The following is a 21,894-nucleotide window of genomic DNA, read 5'->3' on the forward strand; positions in this document are numbered from 1 at the left end:
GAAAGAATTGAAAGCCTAAAATTTCCATTCTTGGTCATAAACTGAGTAAAGGCATCGATTCAATCATTCAGAAACATTCCTGGAGTGTCTACCAGGTTTCGAATACTCCACTCGGTGTGGCGCAGTCTACAGGAGACAGAACAGGTCCGCTCTTGCTCATCACTGGCTGACGCTCCAGGCGTGCTGGAGGCTCTCGGATCGCACTTTCACCAGGAGGCCCAGCCTGTGGGCATGAGGGCCGGCGTCCTTGTGCACTGCTGGGCTACAGGACACCGGACAACAGATGCCCTGAGGGCTCTGACCCGCACCCGCACCCCACAGCCACGGCGCTGACTCACAGAAGCCAGGCGTTTACCTCCTCAGGACGCGGAACTGCAGCGGCACTGCCACGGCATTCTGCCTCATATGGACCACAGGTTACTTGGTGCAGAGACCTGTAAGGCTCACTTTTGAAGGCATTGCGTGACCTCAGTTTTCTCTGCAAAAAGTCATCATTTTCCTTCTTTCTCCTGTTTTCAATTCAAAGACGTCCTTTTCATAAAGCCCAAGGGGAAGATCCAGTAAATGTTAAACAAATGCGCTTGGGAATAAAAGCTGAAACCCAAAGCTAAAGCCGCATCTCAGGCAGCCTCAGGTAAGCCATCCTGGTGGGTAGCAGGTCAGGTGTCCGGGCCTGGGAGAGGCGGCCAGGCCCGCAGAGACACAGGGCGGTCCAGGGCCAGGCCCTGTGGTAGGCGGCCTGCTTAGGGCCAGGTGGTGGGCTGCAGCGGAGTCCCCCGTGTGTTTCCAATTTGGGGAACAGAAACACACCCCAAAGGCCGTAAATCTATACAGCCCGCCCTCCCCATCTAGCGACCACATCTCTGGACACCCTTCCTGGTAGACGGCAGTTGTTTCAAGAGATTCCCAGAGAGAAACAGATTCTACCCTGGCTGCAGACCACTGAGACAGCAGCCAGAAGGCTCGGCCACCTGGACCTGGTGACGGGGTGGGTGGGGGGCGTGAAAGAACCAAGCATGTCTGTCCTCCTCCTCCTGCCGCCAGCGCCGCTCTGTAATCTCTGTTTTCTTTGGACTCGCTTAAGTGGAGGATCGTTGCGACTCTTTGAACTGCACTAGCTGCCACTTTCCAGCTCTCCTAAGTGAACAAACGCTAGAAGGCCGGCTGGCCCAGGCGCTCGGACTGAGTGCAGGCTGAACGCTCGCCGCCTGCCTCCGGTGCCTTTCTGCCCTCGGAGCTGAACGCCAGACGTTTTACAAGCACAGAGGGTCTGTGTTGCCCTCTGGTCAGAGAAGTGATACAGGCCCTCCTGTGAGCCCAGATATGACAGCAAAACGTGGGCTCCCAGGGGATCTTAAGTATAAAACCTGGGCTCATTTTAAGATGCAGTTGTGAATATAAGTATTAACATTTATTATGTCTCCTCCATTCTCCTCCTTAACAAATTCATCTTATATCTTTTTCATTCTGTATTTTTAAATGCTCAATTTCTTGTTAGACTTACAAGATTAAATTCTGATTCTGTTACTTGACTGCCTCTTGAGGCACAGGGAGGGGGCCATCATTAAGGCCTTGCTGCTGCTGCTGCTGCTAAGTCGCCTCAGTCGAGTCTGACTCTGTGCAACCCCATAGAGGGCAGCCCACTAGGCTCCTCTGTCCCTGGGATTCTCCAGGCAAGAATACTGGAGTGGGTTGCCATTTCCTTCTCCAATGCATGAAAGTGAAAAGTGAAAGTGATGGCCTAATCTCTATTTGAATACTTCTACTGTTACATGAGGACACTAAATCTCAAGAGAGATACATGACTTTCCATAGTTTACATAGCCAAAAAGGTACATGAGGTTCCTTGTTTCAGTTCAGTCGCTCAGTCGTGTCTGACTCTTTGCGACCCCATGAATCGCAGCACGCCAGGCCTCCCTGTCCATCACCAACTCCCAGAGTTCACCCAGACTCACGTCCATAGAGTCAGTGATGCCATCCAGCCATCTCATCCTCTGTCGTCCCTTTCACCTCCTGCCCCCAATCCCTCCCAGCATCAGAGTCTTTTCCAATGAGTCAACTCTTCACATGAGGTGGCCAAAGTACTGGAGTTTCAGCTTTAGCATCCTTCCTTCCAAAGAAATCCCAGGGCTGATCTCCTTCAGAATGGACTGGTTGGATCTCCTTGTAGTCCATGGGACTCTCAAGAGCCTTCTCCAACACCACAGTTCAAAAGCACCAATTCTTCGGTGCTCAGCCTTCTTCACAGTCCAACCCTCACATCCATACATGACCACAGGAAAAACCATAGCCTTGACTAGACGGACCTTTGTTGGCAAAGTAATGTCTCTGCTTTTGAATATGCTATCTAGGTTGGTCATAACTGTCCTTCCAAGGAGTAAGCATCTTTTAATTTCATGGCTGCAGTCACCATCTGTAGTGATTTTGGAGCCCAGAAAAATAAAGTCTGACACTGTTTCCACTGTTTCCCCATCTATTTCCCATGAAGTGATGGGACCGGATGCCATGATCTTCGTTTTCTGAATGTTGAGCTTTAAGCCAAATTTTTCACTCTCCACTTTCACTTTCATCAAGAGGCTCTTTAGTTCCTCTTCACTTTCTGCCATAAGGGTGGTGTCATCTGCATATCTGAGGTTATTGATATTTCTCCTGGCAATCTTGATTCCAGCTTGTGTTTCTTCCAGTCCAGCGTTTCTCATGATGTACTCTGCATATAAGTTAAATAAACAGGGTGACAATATACAGCCTTGATGAACTCCTTTTCCTATTTGGAACCAGTCTGTTGTTCCATGTCCAGTTCTAACTGTTGCTTCCTGACCTGCATACAGATTTCTCAAAAGGCAGATCAGGTGGTCTGGTATTCCCATCTCTTTCAGAGTTTTCTACAGTTTATTGTGATCCACACAGTCAAAGGCTTTGGTATAGTCAATAAAGCAGAAATAGATGCTTTTCTGGAACTCTCTTGCTTTTTCCATGATCCAGCGGATGTTGGCAATTTGATCTCTGGTTCCTCTGCCTTTTCTAAAACCAGCTTGAACATCAGGAAGTTCACGGTTCACATGTTGCTGAAGCCTGGCTTGGAGAATTTTGAGCATTACTTTACTAGCATGTGAGATGAGTGCAATTACGTGGTAGTTTGAGCATTCTTTGGCATTGCCTTTCTTTGGGATTGGAATGAAAACTGACCTTTTCCAGTCCAGTGGCCACTGCTGAGTTTTCCAAATTTGCTGGCATATTGAGTGCAGCACTTTCACAGCATCATCTTTCAGGATTTGGAATAGCTCAACTGGAATTCCATCACCTCCACTTAGTTTACATAGGAATCACCAAATCTTTGTTCCTGTTTACAAAGAAGAGAGCTGAATACAGATGGTTTAAGCAGCAAAGTAACTCTTCTAAAGGTGTAAGACGGTGGAAATATCTCCAAGAGCCAGAGCCAGACCCCAAGCTTCATGCGGCGCTATTGCAGGGGCTCCCTGGGAAGGTGCTCCTGCACCAGCCACACGGCATCTGGAGGGCCGGCCAAGTGTGGGGGTATCCCCCCTGCCCCTCCCCAGTGGGCCCCCAGGTCTGACTGAGAGCTGAGGTCACACACCTGCAGGCTGCACCTGGGGCGCCTAAGACACGAGGATATTCAAGATGCCTCACAACGATGGTGGCAAAGGTCCGCACAGGAACTGAAACACCAAGTGAAATCCTCACTTCTCAGGGGCCACGGAGCACGGCGTGCAGCTGAGCGCGTTCAGAGCGGCCATCGCTGCTTCCCTCCAATGGAGACAGTCATCCGCATCGATGGTCAGACATGTATCAGCCAAACACAGCCAGTGGCTGTGATTCACGTGTGCTTTGAGCCAATCTGAGAAAACAAGCAGCCCAATAAATCAGAGTAACTACTTGTTGCTAAATTATGGCAAAAGTTGTCTGTTTACCAACATCATAGGTTATCCTCTTTGTAGGAGTAAAGGAAACAGAGCTGAACATTTTGGACTGGTTAGAACTTTGCTAAAAATGCAAAGAAATTTAAAAATATATTTCAGTAGGCATATTTTCTTTCATGGTATTAAAATATGCAAAGCTGCAAAGCACCAAGAATAAACAAAGTGCTTTGGATCCAGGAAAGCAAGTCACTTTAGAATATGGGCATCATCATTAAAGTGTGTAGACTTTATGCAGTCACTCAATTTATCGTTTAGGTTGAGATTTTAAACTGCAGGCTCAGGAGCTCCATGTTTGGATGGTATCGATACTGCTGATGCGTGCTTAGCAGACCAATTCTTCAGACTAACCTGGGCTGCCTCTGGTCCACTTTAAGGAAATCTTTCCTTCTATCATTATTTGGGGGAGGAGGGTAACATTTCTACTAAGAATGTTAACATTTCTGCTAAGAACAAAATGCTTTCTGTAATAATTGGCTGAGAAAAGAAGAGAAAAAAAAGGGAAGGGAGAAAAGGAAAGATATACACATTTGAATGCAGAGTTCCAAAGAATAGCAAGGAGAGATAAGTAAGCCTTCCTCAGCCATCAATGCAAAGAAATAGAGAAAAACAATAAAGACTAGAGATCTCTTCAAGAAAATTAGAGATACCAAGAGAACATTTCATGCAAAGATGCGCACAATAAAGGACAGAAACGGTAGGGACCTGACAGAAGCAGAAGACATTAAGAAGAGGTGGCAAGAACACACAGAAGAACTGTACAAAAAAGATCTTCATGGCCCAGATAACCATGATGGTGTGATCACTCACCTAGAGACAGACATCCTGGAATGCAAAGTCAAGTGGGCCTTAGGAAGCATCACTACAAATAAAACTGGTGGAGGTGATGGAATTCCAGCTGAGCTATTTCAAATCCTGAAAGATGATGCTGTGAAAGTGCTGCACTCAATATGCCAGCAAATTTGGAAAACTCAGCAGTGGCCACAGGACTGGGAAAGGTCAGCTTTCATTCCAATCCCAAAGAAAGGAAATGCAAAAGAATGTTTAAACTACCGCACAACTGCACTTATCTCACATGCTAGTAATGCTCAAAATTCTCCAAGCCAAGCTTCAACAATACATGAACTGTGAATTTCCAAATGTCCAAGCTGGATTTAGAAAAGGCAGAGGAACCAGAGATCAAATTGCCAACATCCATTGGATCACAGATAAATTAAGAGAATTCCACAAAAATATCTACTTCTGCTTTATTGATTATGCCAAAGCCTGTGACTGTGCGGATCACAATAAACTGTGGAAAATTCTTCAAGAGCTGAGAATACCAGAACACATTACCTGCCTCCTGAGAAATCTGTATGCATGTCAGGAATCAACAGTTAGAACTGGACATGGAACAACAGACTGGTTCCAAATTGGGAAAGGAGTACGTCAGGGCTGTATATTGTTACCTTGCTTATTTAACTTATATGCAGAGTACATCATGCGAAATGCCAGGCTGGATGAAACATAAGCTGGATTCAAGATTGCTGGGAGAAACATTAATAACCTCAGATACACAGATGATACCACCCTTATGGCAGAAAGTGAAGAAGAACTGAAGAGCTTCTTGATGAAAGTGAAAGAGGAGAGTGAAAAATCTGACTTAAAACTCATCTTTCAAAAACCTAAGATCATGGCATCTGGTCCCATCACTTCATGTCAAAAAGACGGGAAACTGGAAACAGTGACAGACTTTATTTTCTTGGGCTCCAAAATCACTGCAGATGATGACGCCAGCCATGAAATTAAAAGCTGCTTGCTCCTTGGAAGAAAAGCTATGACCAACCTAGACAGCATATTAAAAAGCAGAGACATTACTTTGCCAACAAAGTTCTGTCTGCTCAAGGCTATGATTTCTCCAGTAGTCATGTATGGATATGAGAGTTGGGCTATAAAGAAACCTGAGTGCGAAAGAATTGATGCTTTTGAACTGTGGTGTTGGAGAAGAGTCTTAAGAGTCCCTTGGACTGCGAGGAGATCAAATCAATCCATCTTAAAGGAATTCATTGGAAGAACTGATGCTGAAGCTGAAACTCCAAAATTTTGGCCATCTGATGGGAAGAACTGATTCATTGGAAAAGACCCTGATGCTGGGAAAGGTTGAAGGTGGGAGAAGGGGACTAAAGAGGATGAGATGATTGGATGACATCATCAACTCGATGGACATGAGTTTGTGCAAGCTGCAAGAGTTGGTGATGGACAGGGAGGCCTGGCATGCTGCAGTCCATGAGGTTGCAACAAGGCAGACATGACTGAGTGACTGAACTGATTCCTTGGTCACTGAACACTGTCATGTTTCAGTGCAACATTGATTCCAAGGCAATCAATTCACTGTGTCAAACCCACAGAATTATATCATCAGTTATTAGTGAAAGCAATTGATGTGTTTCCATTTTATTATTTTCAAATTTTTATGGAATCATCTAAGGAGATGTTTTAGAGCTTCCCTGGTGGCTCAGTGGTAAAGAATCCACCTGCCAATATAGGAGACATGGGTTCAATCCCTGGGTCAGGAAGATTCTCTGGAGGAGAAAACGGTGAACCACTCTAGTATGCTTGCCTGGGAAATCCCATGGACAGAGGAGCCTGGTGGGCTACTGTCCATGGGATTGCAAAAGAGTTGGACATGACTTAATGACTAAACAATAACAAAGGAGATGTTTTAGCCTCTAGTAGAGGAAATCTTGTACATTGAAGATAGGTTCTTCAATCAAATGGTTAATGTCATTCAATATGGATTTCCAATCAGATGCTGAGTCACCACCTGCCAAGGAAAAACACTAATGTCTGGATAAGCAAGAAGTGTTCAGGAGAAACCCTTGGACAAAATAAAAGATTCATGTTTTCTTTTTTGTTGTTATTTTTAGTTCTAGAAGCTCTTATAAGTCTTCATAGAACCATTCAACTTCAGCTCCTTTGGCATTAGTGGTTGGGGCATAGACTTGGATTACCATGATATTGAATGATTTGCCTTGGAAATGAACAGAGATCATTCTGTCATTTTTGAGATTGTACCCAAGTACTGCATTTCAGACTCTTTTGTTGACTATGATGACTACTCCATTTCTTCTAAGGGATTCTTGCCCACAGTAGTAGATATAATGGTCATCTGAATTAAATTAGCCCATTCCAGTTCATTTTAGTTCACTGATTCCTAAAATGTCAATGTTCATTTTTGCCATTCTGTTTGACCACTTCCGATTTACCTTGATTCATGAGCCTAACATTCCAGGTTCCTATGCAATATTGTCGTTTACAGCATCAGACTTTACTTCCATCACCAGTCACATCCACAACTGGGCACTGTTTTTGCTTTGACTCAGCCGCTTCATTCTTTCTGGAGCTATTTGGTGATGGAATTCCAGCTGAACTATTTCAAATCCTAAGAGATGATGCTGGTAAAGTGCTTCACTCAATATGCCAGAAAATTTGGAAAACTCAGCAGTAGCCACAGGTCTGGAAAAGGTCAGTTTTTATTTCAATTCCAAAGAAAGGCAATGCTAAAGAATGTTCAAACTATTGCACAATTGTACTCATCTCACATGTTAGCAAAGTAATGCTCAAAATTCTCCAAGCCAGGCTTCAATAGTATCTGAACCGTGAATTTCCAGATGTTCAAACTGGATTTAGAAAAGGCAGAGGGACCAGAGATCAAATTGCCAACATCCGTTGGATCATAGAAAAAGCAAGAGAGTTCCAGAAAAACACCTACTTCTGCTTTATTGACTGCGCCAAAGCTTTTGAGTCTATGGATCACAATAAACTGGAAAATTCTCCAAGAGATGGGAATACCAGACCACCTTACCTGCCTCCTGAGAGATCTGTATGAGGTCAAGAAGCAACAGTAGAACTGGACAAGGAACAACAGAATGGTTCCAAATTGGGAAAGGAGTACATGAAGGCTGTATATTGTCACCCTGCTTATTTAACTCACATGCACAATGCATCATGTGAAATGCTAGGCTGGATGAAGCACAAGCTGGAATCAAGATTTCCATGAGAAATATCAACATCAACCTCAGATATGCAGATAACACCACCCTTATGGCAGAAAGCAAAGAGGAACTGAAGAGCCTCTTGATGAAAGTCAAAGAGAAGACTGAAAAGATGGCTTAAAACTCAGCATTCAAAAAACTAAGATCATGGCATCTGGTCCCATCACCTAATGGCGAATAGATGAGGAACCAATGGAAACCGTGACAGACTATTTTCTTGGGCTCCAAAATCACTGCAGATGGTGACTGCAGCCATGAAATTATAAGACGCTTACTTCTTGGAAGAAAAGCTGTGACTAACCTAGACAGCATACTAAAAAGCAGAGACATTACTTTGCCAACAAATGTCTGTCTAGTCAAAGCTATGGTTTTTCCAGTGGTCATGTATGGATGTGAGAGTTGGGCTATAAAGAAAGGTGAATGCCAAAGAATTGAAGTTTTTGAACTGTGGTGTTGGAGAAGACTCTTGAGAGTCTCTTGGACAGTAGGGAGATCCAACCAGTCCATCCTAAAGAAAATCAGTCCTGAATATTCATTGGAAGGACTGATGCTGAAGCTGAATACTTTGGCCACCTGATGAGAAGAGCTGACTCATTTGAAAAGACCCTGATGCTGGGAAAGATTGAAGGTGGGACGAGAAGGGAATGACAGGGGATGAGATGGTTGGATGGCATCACCGACTCGATAGACATGAGTTTGAGCAAACTCTGGGAGTTGGTGCTAGACAGGGAAACCTGGTGTGCTGCAGTCCATGGGGTCACAACGAGTCAGACACGACTGAGAGACTGAACTGAAGTGTTTTATTTTCAAGTGTATAAAAGATTCAGAGACAGAGAGAAAGCAGACAAGAGAGAGAAAGACAAGGGGTCCTGTATTTGTCTCTCTGTTTACATGAAATGTGTACAAACAGACCCCTGGAGAGTCTCCAAACACTTAGGAGGCCAGTGGGGTGTGAGGACTGTCCTGATTAACTCCCTTACATCAAAATAAATTATTTCTCAGTGAAACACAGTGAAAAGGTGTTTTCAGATCACTGGTGTTGTTCAGCAAATTTTTTTTTAATATACTGTATCATACTGTACTTTCAGATATGTATTAGTGAAGATTAGCTATTGATGCAGCATAATAAGTAACTGTTTATACTGCTTAAAAAAAAGATTCAAGAGAGAAAAATTCTTGCAAGCAAAGGAATAACTGGCTATAAAATCCCTAGATTGAAGTCCTTCGGTCAGCAGAAAGACTGAAACTGAATGCCAATTAAAGCTCCATTTGGTAGAAAGGATAATTAACAGAGTGGTTACCATAGCAACAAAGGGAGACTAAAGGTATTGGGGTACCTGCATGAAAGCAGGTGACATTGTAGTTGATCATTCGCTGCACTGACCCTCACCTGATGCACATCAGCCTGTCTCAGAAAGGCTGGGCCATACAGGACCCACGTGTTTAAACAAATTATTGAATACATTAAGAAATAAACTAATAGAAAATACTAAATACATGTACGACAGATGAATTTTGTTGACCATCAGTCACTACGGAGATTTCCCAGATATCCTCAGCTTGAAAACTCACTCCACCTAATGTCGGTGTCCAGGGGTCCTAGCAAGCTCTGGAGACCACGGGGGACTTGCTCCCCGTCAGCCTCCTATTGTCTGAGATGCTCAGACCCCGAAGCTCCGGCTCACGGACGGCAAGGCCTTCACCTCCTCCTCCTGCTGCTCTGTGAGAGGCGTGGCCCAGCTCCCTGCCCATCATTTGCCCAGATGGTCCCCATGAACACCGACATCCACTCAGATGTTCGACTCTTGTTTTTATAAAATAAGCCTGTATGTTCATCTTGTTTACATAGTTATATTTAAAAGGCTACCATAAGAAATTAGGAGTCTAGTGGGAAGAGTACAGTTGCAAACATCCAAAACCTTGATTCAGGCCTCAAATCTACCACTTAACAAGCTGTGCGATCTTAAGAAAAATGGATTTCCAATAACTGTTTTGAAAGCATTCCTACGAAGGTGAGAGCATCGGCATAGATTAGTAAATTTCAATCTTTATTAAGCAGTTAAATTCTTTAATTTTTTCCAAAGTGTAATGTTAAGCAGAAGCTCAGTTTGAAAATGAAAGAGTTGTCCTAGATTAAGGGCCCTACTGTCAGAGCCCAGATGTCCCGGTCCATTGTGGGGCTCCTGGAAGCTCTTGAAATACTGATCCTAGTTCCAGTGCAATTTGACATGACTGTATCGAGTAACTCAACAATAAGAAAAACATATGGGGTTTTCCACACAAAGACATGGAAAGCACAGAAATGGTGCTGTCTCTAAAATGAAGATGTCTCAGGTTCTTGATGAAGGAAGATACAAGGAAGTTGTCATTTATGAAGAGAATCACCCAGGTTGACAACAATAGCAGCCTCAAGTCGCAGCGGTTGATTGTGTGGTAGGGTATTTCACTGATAAAGTAACATGTATTAAGGTTGAGTTTGGTTACATGGGGGTTTCCCTGGTAGCTCAGCTGGTAAAGAATCTGCCTGCAATACAGGAGACCCTGATTCGATTCCTGAGTTGGGAAGATCCCCTGAGAAGGGATAGGCTACCCACTCCCTATGTGTTGTTGGGATTCCCTGGTGGCTCAGCTGGTAAAGAATCCACTGGCAATGCAGGATACCTGGGTTCAATCTCTGGGTTGGGAAGATCTCCTGGAAAAGGGAATGGTTACCCACTCCAGTATTTTGGCCTGGAGAATTCCATGGACTATATAGAACACGGGGTCACAAAGAGTCAGACATGACTGAGTGACTTTCACTTTCTTTCTTTCCTTTCTTTCACTTTTGGTTGCATGGACCAGGACATACAACTTGCAATGGCTTGGCCCCATAGAGAATTACATTTTGCATAAAATGAGCAGGTGCCATTAGGCAACCTAGCAGATCAACAGCAAATCCACAGTATCACCAGCCTCCTACCAGCCTTCTGCTCCACACACCCTACACTTAGCGAGGTTCTCTCGGCCAGCAGGAAGCCCACCCAAGGGAGAGAGAGAATACCCTTCACTGTCAGCCCCCTGCTCCCTGCCTGTGAAGTCACCCGAGCTGATCTGTCTCTCCTGAAACCAGATCTGTGGTATTCTCACCCTCATCACTCTGGGTGTGGGAGGTGGAAGCCCTTGTGGTTTCCCATGGCCTGTCTCTAGTCATCATGTCATTAAATGTCCCCTCCTAAGTCTGATGACTGATGAGTGTAGTCATGATCCGTGCTCTTGCAGAGCACCCCCTTTGGCCAGCCAGTCCCCGAACACTCTCCTCTGTAAGGCCTCACTCTCTCTTCACCTGCATTCTGCCTTCAGTTCAAAAATCCAGGGTTGCAGACAAAGTGAAGATCAGAGGTGGCTCCCCCCAGTCCACCGACCCATTCTCTTAAAGGCTAGAACTTGCTGACATGAGTATGCTCTGGTGCAGCAGGAACAGGAACAGAACTAAATCACACAGTAAACCCTGGTCATCAACATCTTCGGTCACTGAGTTGGGAAGACTCTCCACTGGGGACTGGGGAAAAAACCCTGAGTCTAAGGCAGCCAGCATGAGACCAGGACAAAACATCCAGACGAACGACGGAGGTGCCGGACTGACGTCCTAGAGCCACTGACCAACCCCCAGAACTCCTACCTGGCTCTGTGCGCGTGTGCATACAACATGTACATGTGTATTTGCATTGTGCGCGTATATTTTTAGCCCCCTTTGAGTTTCCTGTTATTATTTAAAAAATCATCACTAAATCCTTCATTCTCAACTTTTAGGCCAGCTATAGCCAAGCATGACAGTCTTGATGGTGGTCTGAACAGAATGTGTGACTGATCAGCCTTGAAGCTAAAACGCAGAGGCCTAGATGCTGAGGTCGGGAAGGGGCAGAGTAAAAGAAGTTAAGTGCTTGTAGAGCAGAAGGGCAGGTAGGTTATTTACAGTAAGAGTCAGAGTAAAGTGTGCGCATCTCCAGTGGAATCCGCGGAAAAGCGAAATGCAGAGAAATAATTCCCTTTGTCTCATGGGAGGAGAGAGCTAAGAGGAGCAGGCCACATCCAGACGTCACAGGGCAAGTTTAAATCATCTAACGAGTTCAGTATGATGTAAATGACTGCTTCTACCTTTAAGGTGTGCGGAATCACTGGGCCTCACTGAAATGTAGACGCGGATTCTTGGTGAAGGGTGTGGAGGCGGTTATGCCAAGGGGATGCCATGCTGGCCAGTGACCCGAGGCACCACCTGTGCCTGGGGTCCAGCGCCAGCCCAAAGAACGGCTTCAGGAACTGTCTCCTTGGAGAGGAAAGGACTCAGGGCCTCATGCCGAGGGTGGTTTTTTTCTGTTTGAGGCTTGTTTACTCATCTGACCGTTGTAAGTCAACATTTTTTGGAAAGGACAGTGTATACATAGAGAATGCGGCATAATAAGCAAGTGGTCTCTCCTTGACTGTCAAGATTTTCCAGCAAGTGATGATGAATGATGAGGAGGAGGAGGAGAATAAGACTGACAACAGTAAGATGACTCCTTCCTGAATAAGAAAAAGGGCTGCATTGCACTTCTACGGACTCTTTCAAAGCCCCAGATTCCAGTTTAGCCAGAGTCCACTTGGAGGTAATGAGGCTTAGAAATGCAGAATTCCACAGTGGCAAACATGAAGCCTTTGTATGTCTGTAGATACCAGATACCAGAGTTCTTACATAGCTTATTATAATTTAAATATGAGGATTAAAATAACTATTGTAAAAATGTAAGGAAATAATCAAAAGAAAGGCATCCAAGATTGTTTTAAAAATCTATTTCTACTTAGTGAAATAAATTTAAATTTGCAAAAAATTATAATGAATATCAATTTTCCTCATTTTTAAAAAGTATATATTTCTTTAAAAATAAATTAACCAGATTCTTTAAATAACAAACACTGTTAACATGTTTAGGATTCAACTCAATTTAAATTTCACCCACATTCTCGGGAATATATATAAGTAATTACAAGCATATTCTCAGGGTCAGCTCTATCAAAATACTTTCTAAAAAATGAGCTAGTTATTTAGATGGAATTTCTACAGATGCCAAACATTTGAAAGCATAGAAATGATTGATACCATTATTCACTTTTCATCTGAATGTTCTTGCCTTTTGTAGAGTGGATATTGTCATACTATATATCAGTTTCTCAAAACTGAGTGCATTTTAAAAGATGGAGGAAATTATAATTACTAAACCCCTACATATGGGACTATTCTTTCACAAACCGGCTAATCATAAGGGTTCAAATAAAAGTCAAAAGTGTAAAGAGCTGTTTTACTTTCTGTACATACAAATTACATCAGGAAAAAGCTGGACCCAGTGAAAGCTGCGACTTTGGAATTGATATAAATTTGTTTCTACCATTTTCTATCACTCTAATTTCAATATGCTGACAATAAAAATGGAATGTCTTCATACTGTGGTATGCACATGGAATTCATTTATTTATTCATCAGGATCTGAGTAGGAGCACACTTAGGAAGTAAGAAACGCTGTCAACCACTTAAAATAGGACATCAATTAATTTTATCAAAAATGTCCTTTGAAAACTGCTTATTGTTATCACTTCAACTAGGAACGCTTTTAAAATTACACCAATCAATTCTAGGTTGTTCCAACACAGATCTCCATTAGACTGGTTACATCCTCATCAATGCCATGGTATTGATAACATTTAATCAGGGCCTGCCTGAAGGAAGTCCGATAATCAAGATTCTGAACAATGCAAACTGGATTCACTTTTTGCTATTTATATCCAGTTACTATTTTATAAAATAAATGCAATACAATGCTAAACAAAGTGCCCCTTTTAAGGTGCTCTCTCTTCTCAAGCTCAAATCCTCCCACTCTGTGGGGGAAAACCCCACTGCCACTGGCTTAAACTCTGCTGTACAGGAACTGTTCCCATTTCTGTGGCAGTGGCAAGAAGCAGCCAGGCGTGTGACTGTGTCCCCTGCTGCAGAGCAGGTTACAGCCTTGGTTTAAACTTTTGTTTTTGTTGCCTATTTTTTCTAAGTGGCTAACGTTACCTCTTAAGCCAAGTAGTGAGAACTTCGGCTTTGCACACTGCAGTGTTCCCAACTCGGCTAAGACTGCTCAGCGCACGGTGGGCACAAGGCCAGTGTCCGCTGAGTGGGAAGATGAACCAGCTAACGGAGGGTCAAGCTTCGGTCTTTTCACTGTATTTTTAACGCACGTGGGGAACCTTGCCTCAGTGGGCATGTTGACCTCACGATGAAACAAGAAAGCAAAAGAGGTAGTTGTCCTAGGCAGCCAAGGCTTTCCTTCCTTTCCAGCCTCGTCTCCGCGCCCTCATTCTGGGCTTCATCCTTTCCTCACTTCTACTGCTGTTTCCATTCTTCAGATTTCTGTTCAAACGACACTTCTTCAGAGATGATTTCTCCTGCTACCTTGTGAAACACAGGTTCCTCTCCACATCTTTTGACCCCATCTTTCTCAGAATTTCTTTCTTTCCTTCTTCTGAGCCTTTCGTAATTTGCATTTTTATTCAGTCATCTGTTATCTGGCATGAGAGCAGCACCGGGCAGGGACCTGATGTAGCGCTGGACAATCAGTGAGGTCCACGGTGTGAGGTCCACGGTGTGAGGTCCACGGTGTGAGGTCCACGGTGAGGTCCACGGTGTGAGGTCCACGGTGTGAGGTCCACGGTGTGAGGTCCACAGAGTGAGGTCCACGGTGTGAGGTCCACGGTGTGAGGTCCACAGAGTGAGGTCCACGGTGTGAGGTCCACAGAGTGAGGTCCACGGTGTGAGGTCCATGGTGAGGTCCACAGTGTGAGGTCCACGGTGTGAGGTCCACAGCCCTGCAAAGGACAGCTGCTGCCTGGAGGGAGGGTTGAGTGAGAGAATGAACCGTGGGCCTCTTCACTGGGCCATCTGCCGCTGGCAAACCCTCTGAATCTATTTTTCATGTCCACCCCCAGTAGGATCCATGTAAAATATAAACCTGAGGACCCTGCAAACATTTATCACACACCACAGGAGAGAGTCCACAGAGCTCAGAATGGCCTTGTCTCTCTTCATTTCCCCAGAGAGGAGCTCCTCAGATTTTCCAGGACTTATAGCAGCTGAAGGTGTGAGTTAAAGTTTCTCCACGTGCATTCACCCTGCCTTCCTAAAAGTATCGCACTGTTTGTGTCTGATGTCGCTGAAACCGAGCTCCATCAGGACCAGGTATCAGACTGCATCTGATGGGTGCCAAGTATCCCAAATGCTCTGCTGACGGATTGCATCATAAAAGTGGCAAAAACAGAAGTAGTGCTGCCACGTTCAAATGTTCCCATGATTACAAGGGGCAGGTGACCAAAAAATAGACCGTTCCTACGTATTCGTGTCCCAAGCCAACCAACACACTTGTCTTCCTCACTTAACAGCGGGTCCTGTGCTGCCTCAGATTAGGGCAGTGGCCCTCACCCGCTGGTCTGAGTGCAGCTGGTCACATGGACTGTTAATAGTTCTGGATGTTTCAGTCCACTTTCTAACTATAGATTCTCCATGCAGCTGTGAACGAGTCACCAAATTCTGCTGCCCCAGACACTGTAGGATTTGGATGATGCTCTCTTTCACAGTGTATTGTAAGAAGTGCTGAAAAAGACTTTTGGAGTGGGGCGCAGGAGTCAGACGAGCCGCGCCCTCCACCCCCCTGGGCTCCCTGGTCCGCAGCCTGCTCCCAGCAGCCTCTCACACTCCAGACCCCTGTGGCTTTGTGCACTCAACTTGGCCTTGGACACGCACGTCCCTCATCCCCACGGACAACCCCCATCATTCAAGTGCATTGCAAATATCACTTTTCCTACAGGAGTCTTATGAGATAGCTTCAGCTGGAGATAATGTTTTCTTATTAACAGTGTATTAGTTGATGGCACTCCACTCCAGTACTCTTGCCTGGAAACTCCCATGGATGGAGGAGCCTGGTGGGCTGCAGTCCATGGGGTCGCGAAGAGTCGGACACGAATGAGCGACTTCACTTTCACTTTTCATTTTCATGCATTGGAGAAGGAAATGACAACCCACTCCAGTGTTCTTGCCTGGAGAATCCCAGGGACTGGGGAGCCTGGTGGGCTGCCGTCTATAGGATCGCACAGAGTCGGACACGACTGAAGCGACTCAGCAGCAGCAGTCATAGCTTTATCATATGATCAGACACTTTCTAAAGGGATGTCCCCTCTGTCCATGGGATACTCCAGGCAAGAATACTGGAGTGGGTTGCCATTTCCTGATAAGTATTTAAGTCATGCTTTATGAGTATCTGTCAGAAAAATTATATAAAAATAATATCTTTATTCATATTTCAAACATATTTACTTTGTATGCACAATGTTCCCCATATGACATCAACACTGACGATCTAAAAGAGCTCCTGGCTGCAAGAGGATACAGAAAAGTAACGCAGGATGTTTTGGGAACTACATGGAGTGAGTGAGGTTAATGCCGTGATAGGAAGAAGCACAGATGCGAAGCTCAGGCAGGTGGGGGCCGGGGGTTCCCAGAAGATCTGCTGTCTGAATTGGGAATGAGCCATTCAGTGAAAGTGAGGAGTAGAAGGAAGTGGTTCTGCACAAAAAGAGCAGTCTGGATGAAGGTTCGGGGGCAAGAATTCCTGAAGCACAGCTACGTGGCTGAAGCACAGATCTTGAGGCTGGGGTCTCCTTCAGGGAGGCCAGCGAGCCCTGCAGTCCTGCCTCTCTGCCCGGAGCCTGGCAGTTGGCAGCACAGGGCTGTCTGCTGGCAGACATTCTACCCTGTTCCACTGTCCACAAACAGGCACAGGCACCCTGACCTGAGGCCAGGGGTTAGGAGCTGTTGCTTCCTGAATTCCTTAAGGGAAAGAAAACAGGTCTTAGGTTTCTGAAGAGAGCCTGCTCCTGCTACTCACAGTGATCTGAACCCCACGGTGAGAGGACAAGCTGGCGTGTTTGGCGGGCTGCTGACCCCGGGCACTGGGCGGGGTACCATGTGCCAGCTCCAGGCCAGCTCCCACCACCCGCCAGGCCAGAGGCAGAGGGCCCAGTGGGGCCTTCCAGCCCAAAGAAAGGCAGCCCTGAGTGACAGCAGGGAGAGACCATGCCCCTCCGCATGGTAGACCCAGGCTTGAAAGGTTTTATTGCATTAAGCCACTAAAATACAAGGACTGTCTGTTAGAGAAGTTGCTGCTGCTGCTGCTGCTGCTAAGTCGCTTCAGTCGCGTCCGACTCTGTGCGATCCCATAGATGTTATCTGACTTTAAAAAGTACTACTTGGTTTGGGAATATCTTTGGAATATGGTATCTTTTTGGCACATTGGAATTGCCTACATAACCCCAATCATTACACACATCTCTTTTGATCAGGATGTTTGATCTCCTGCAGAAAAAAGTATCCAGAAAATATTAATAGACTGAGTGGGTGTATCACATTTTTCCTCAGCAGGACTATAGTCTGTACAGATATTTCCATGGGCGAACCTGACTGTTTACAAATTTGAGACGTATTTACCAAATAAGGAGTCTTTTTTTGATGTGGGGTGTATACATTTCAATTTACTCTCATTGTTGCCATCAACAGGCGCCAGAGTGTTACCTCTAAGGACAGAAACGCTCACCAAGCCTCAAGACACCTTCACTAGCTGGGTTCTATAACCGAACCAGTTCCAAGGAACAAGGTAAGGTCCACACTCCCTTTAAGCTTTGCCCCTGAAGGGCGTCCTCTTCAGCCCTGGACAAAGATCTGAGCAAGAATCAGTCAGTGGCGTCACCAGGGGCCCTCGGGTCCTGTCCTCTCTGGACCAGCATGAACACGGCTCTGCAGACTGAGAAGTGTGCATAGAAAAATGGAAAGTGGGTGGACGGCCTACATATCTTTAGAATAGCGTGCTCCCTTCTCATATCTGAGGGAAAGAACTATGTGGAAGCTAAATTTCGTTAATCCAAAATACACTGCCAGGTAGCATTGTTACTTGTATGTACATATAACAACGATATTCATATTACATTTGTACTAAGAAGGTCGCTCCTGTTAGAAAGATTGTCTTCCTAAATGCACAGTTTCTAGTACATGCCTAGCATACTAACAGCATATTAATAGTGAAAATAACAGAGCTGATAAAAGTTAAACATTAAACAATATTTCATTATAGCACATAATGTTATCCTTTATGAAAGGTAATTGTTTTCTCCCTAGTAAGAGTTTAGTTAGACTATTAAATGATAAGCATAATGGTTTAACAAATGTAACAATTCATTTTGAAACATGTAGTTAATTAACATATACCTACTTTGGAAGCCTTTGAAGTTAGTTAATAGTTATCTCAAATAAAATATATTCCTTTTGGAGGGAAAGAGAAAATTGATGTAGCTGAAACAGTGGAGTTTTACACTGTTTACAAAAAAACACTTTTCATCTCACAACATACATTTATAGTAAATACAAGTTAAACACAGCACTTCCCTTTATGATCCAATATTGCTTTCTCAAAAGACGAAATCAAATCTAGCAAAATAAATTATTTTTGTTGTTGTGTAATTTTCTCCCTTATCTTTTCTGGGCCCTTCAGAGTGGAAAGCTGTTCACTTACTAAAGGAGGGAATTAAATTTCTTAATATGAATATATCACCTCTTCTTGCCTAAAAACAGATGTGAAACTTGTAGAGATTATTTCAGTGAATTATCTTCAGCTTTTGTAGGAAACTTCCATTTTGTGGTTTTTAAACTTTGTTGGTAACCATCATGGAATTACACTTAGACTTCAGAAACCGTCCAGTCCAACCAGCATTTGACACAAAAGATAGTCCAGTTCAGTTCAGTCGCTCAGTCGTGTCCGACTCTTTGCGACCCCATGAATCACAGCATGCCAGGCCTCCCTGTCCATCACCAACTCCCGGAGTTCACTCAGACGCACGTCCATCAAGTTGGTGATGCCATCCAGCCATCTCATCCTCTGGCGTCCCCTTCTCCTCCTGCCCCCAATCCCTCCCAGCATCAGAGTCTTTTCCAATGAGTCAACTCTTCGCATGAGGTGGCCAAAGTACTGGAGTTTCAGCTTTAGCATCATTCCTTCCAAAGAAATCCCAGGGCTGATCTCCTTCAGAATGGACTGGTTGGATCTCCTTGCAGTCCAAGGGACTCTCAAGAGTCTTCTCCAACTCCACAGTTCAAAAGCATCAATTCTTCGGTGCTCAGCCTTCTTCACAGTCCAACTCTCACATCCATACATGACCACTGGAAAAAACCATAGCCTTGACTAGACAGACTTTTGTTGGCAAAGTAATGTCTCTGCTTTTGAATATGCTATCTAGGTTGGTCATAACTTTTCTTCCAAGGAGTAAGTGTCTTTTAATTTCATGGCTGCAATCACCATCTGCAGTGATTTTGGAGCCCCCCAAAATAAAGTCTGACACTGTTTCCCCTGTTTCCCCATTTCCCATGAAGTGATGGGACCAGAGGCCATGATCTTCGTTTTCACAAAAGATAGGGGAGAGTCTAAACAATTTGCACATACAATTTCACATTTTGTGTGAGCCAGTTTATATATATTATACTTCAATTTGCCTTAACCGGCACAAATTAATTTAGCCAATCAGATGTGTTAACAGTCTGTACAATACACATATTTCTGGTGACTGGAGAGCTCCAGAAAGTTAATTCTGACAATACCACAAGTGGAAAAGCTCAGTAGAGGTTCTAAATCAGTGCACTCTTTTATTAAGTTGAAAAAGTTTGTTAAAAAGGCTCATCCAAACTGAGGGCACCTAGTCATGTCAGCCTGTGCAAAGAATGGATGAACTAACGCATGACCTGTCTGAGCCTCATGGGCAGGTCTCATGAGTCTAAAGGCCGACTAAACACCAGTTTTGTCACTGTTGTGTGTACATCTAAGTATCTAATAAGCTGAGCTGAAGTGTTGGCATATGTATAATTGGGTGATAGAAGGATTCATTCAAGAAATCCATTCGTCTGTCCCATTTGAACACTGCAAAATAAAAAAGGACAACAGTGATTACTATCAAGGCTTCTTTGGTATAATTTGGGCTGCAGTGGAAGATAGTTCTTACTGGTATTTTTTAGAAAAAAAATCTATTTTGATATGGTAAGATTTAGAAAGATTATATGCAAATTTAAAACAATATGAGATTGGGCTAATTTCTTTTTTCACTGCAGCAAGATGTTTTTACAAAAACAGATTTACACCAAAATATTTTTTCATAGAAACGTCACCTGCTTCCACTATGCTGGAGAGGAGTCCAAAGATGTCCCGGCTGCACAGGGATGCTGTTGAGAGCCGGCTGGGAAAGACTGGTCACTAGGCGGCGCTCTCCCTAGAGCAGCGTGAACTCCATCTACACACAGAAGGGGGAAAAGGAAAAATACCTCTTTCATCTGCCTCAGAGCAGTTTGATATGAGTTTTTACTTTTCTAGAGCACACCTTGACAGAAAGTTCACGTTTTAGTCGTATTGCTTGGAGAAAGAAAAAGTTCACTGAGAAATCAAACCATCTCCTTCAAACACATACCCCCAGAGTGCGTGCAGAAGGCGGTGCGTTTAGACGCCACGGGTTTTCAGCTCTATTCTATTCACCCTACCCGACTCTGCCAAACACTTTCCTGAGGACTCGGACCTCCGGGAGGGAGCGAGAGGAAGGGACGCGGAGATCCGCGCGCGTCCGGCCGGGGTCGCCGCGCGCGTCCCGGGCGTCCCGGGCGCATCCAGCCGGCCGGCGGCCGCCGCGCTCGCGGCCGAGGTTTCCATTCCCGCCGCCGCGCTCCCTGCGGTATTGCGCCGAGAATACCTTTCCCAACCAGATCGCCGGTTTGGAGAAAGTCCAGCTCTTGCCCAGAAAGAGCCAATAAAATGGGAAAGTGCGCAACTGATTGATAATACATTTTACAAGAAGAAAAATTAAAGGAGGTAAACTGCTGAACTCTCACAAATGGGCCTGCCTACAACCTAAAACTTTCTGCAGGACGCGGGCCTGGACGGAGGGCCCGGGGCCGAGGGTCCAGCGCGCCGTCCTCCCGGGGCTCGCCGGGCGGGTGAGGGTGGCAGGGGGCCGCCGCGGTCCAGCCAGGGGCTGTGTCCGGGGGTCCCAGCGCTAACTCAGACCCTGCCCTCCCCGCCGCGCCCCGGACCGGCCTGGGGCGAAGCGACCTCGCCCCCGGGAGTGGTCCCCAGCCTCGCCGGCAGATCCCCCAAAACACACAGACTCTCGTTGACTTATTAAATGTGAGGCAATCAGGCAGCTCCTTTTTTAATAGCCCGAGATCTACATTTAGACAAAAACAGATCCGAGTTCCTGGTAAAGGCGTTTCTTCTCATCCTGTCATAAGTGACAGGAACGGAGGGAAATAGACTGGAGGAGAGAAGGGGTGGGGGGAGGTGAAGGGGAGGGACAAGGAGGGGAGGGAGATGGGAGAGGGGGGCCGCCGGGGTGGGGGTGCAGGGTGGGCAGTGGGGGAGGGAAATGGAGGAGACGGGAGAAAGGGGGATCGGGTGCGTGGGGAGAGGGGGTGTAGGAGGGGGTCGGGGAGGGAGTGGAGGGGAGGAGACGGGGAGTGTGGGGAGACGGGGCGGGGAGACGGGGAGAAGGAGGGGGAGACGCGGAGGGGCGATGGGGGGGCAGACGGGGTGGGGAGACGGGGAAGAGATGGGGGTGGTGAAGGGGGTGTCTGACGAAGATCCGCGCGGGGATACGAACACTCCGGCGGCTTCTAATTAAAGACCGGAGCCGGGCCCTCGGGGACCCGCCTGACGTCGGCAGCCGCGGGGATAAGAGGCGCCCAGAGGTCCGAGGCCGGACTCCGCCAGCCCGCACCCCAAGCCACTGCGAGTTCCGCGCCCGCAGCTCCGAGGCGCCGCGTCCCTTCCCCGCGCGTCCAGTGCGCCCCGCGGCCG

At 45.7% G+C, this 21,894-nt stretch overlaps 1 long non-coding RNA gene across 1 annotated transcript; it reads right to left on the bottom strand.

The window, feature by feature from the left end:
* Window positions 1–13,432: 13,432 nt before the first annotated feature.
* Window positions 13,433–21,422, bottom strand: LOC133253272 (uncharacterized). The gene is made up of 2 exons (XR_009738269.1): window positions 20,220–21,422; window positions 13,433–19,974 (listed from the first exon to the last, which is right to left on the bottom strand). It is a non-coding gene; the product is annotated as an uncharacterized LOC133253272 (long non-coding RNA).
* Between the last annotated feature and the right edge of the window lie 472 nt (window positions 21,423–21,894).

The sequence above is a fragment of the Bos javanicus genome, chromosome 8, assembly GCF_032452875.1.
Source record: "Bos javanicus breed banteng chromosome 8, ARS-OSU_banteng_1.0, whole genome shotgun sequence".
NCBI classification, from domain to species: Eukaryota; Metazoa; Chordata; class Mammalia; order Artiodactyla; family Bovidae; genus Bos; species Bos javanicus.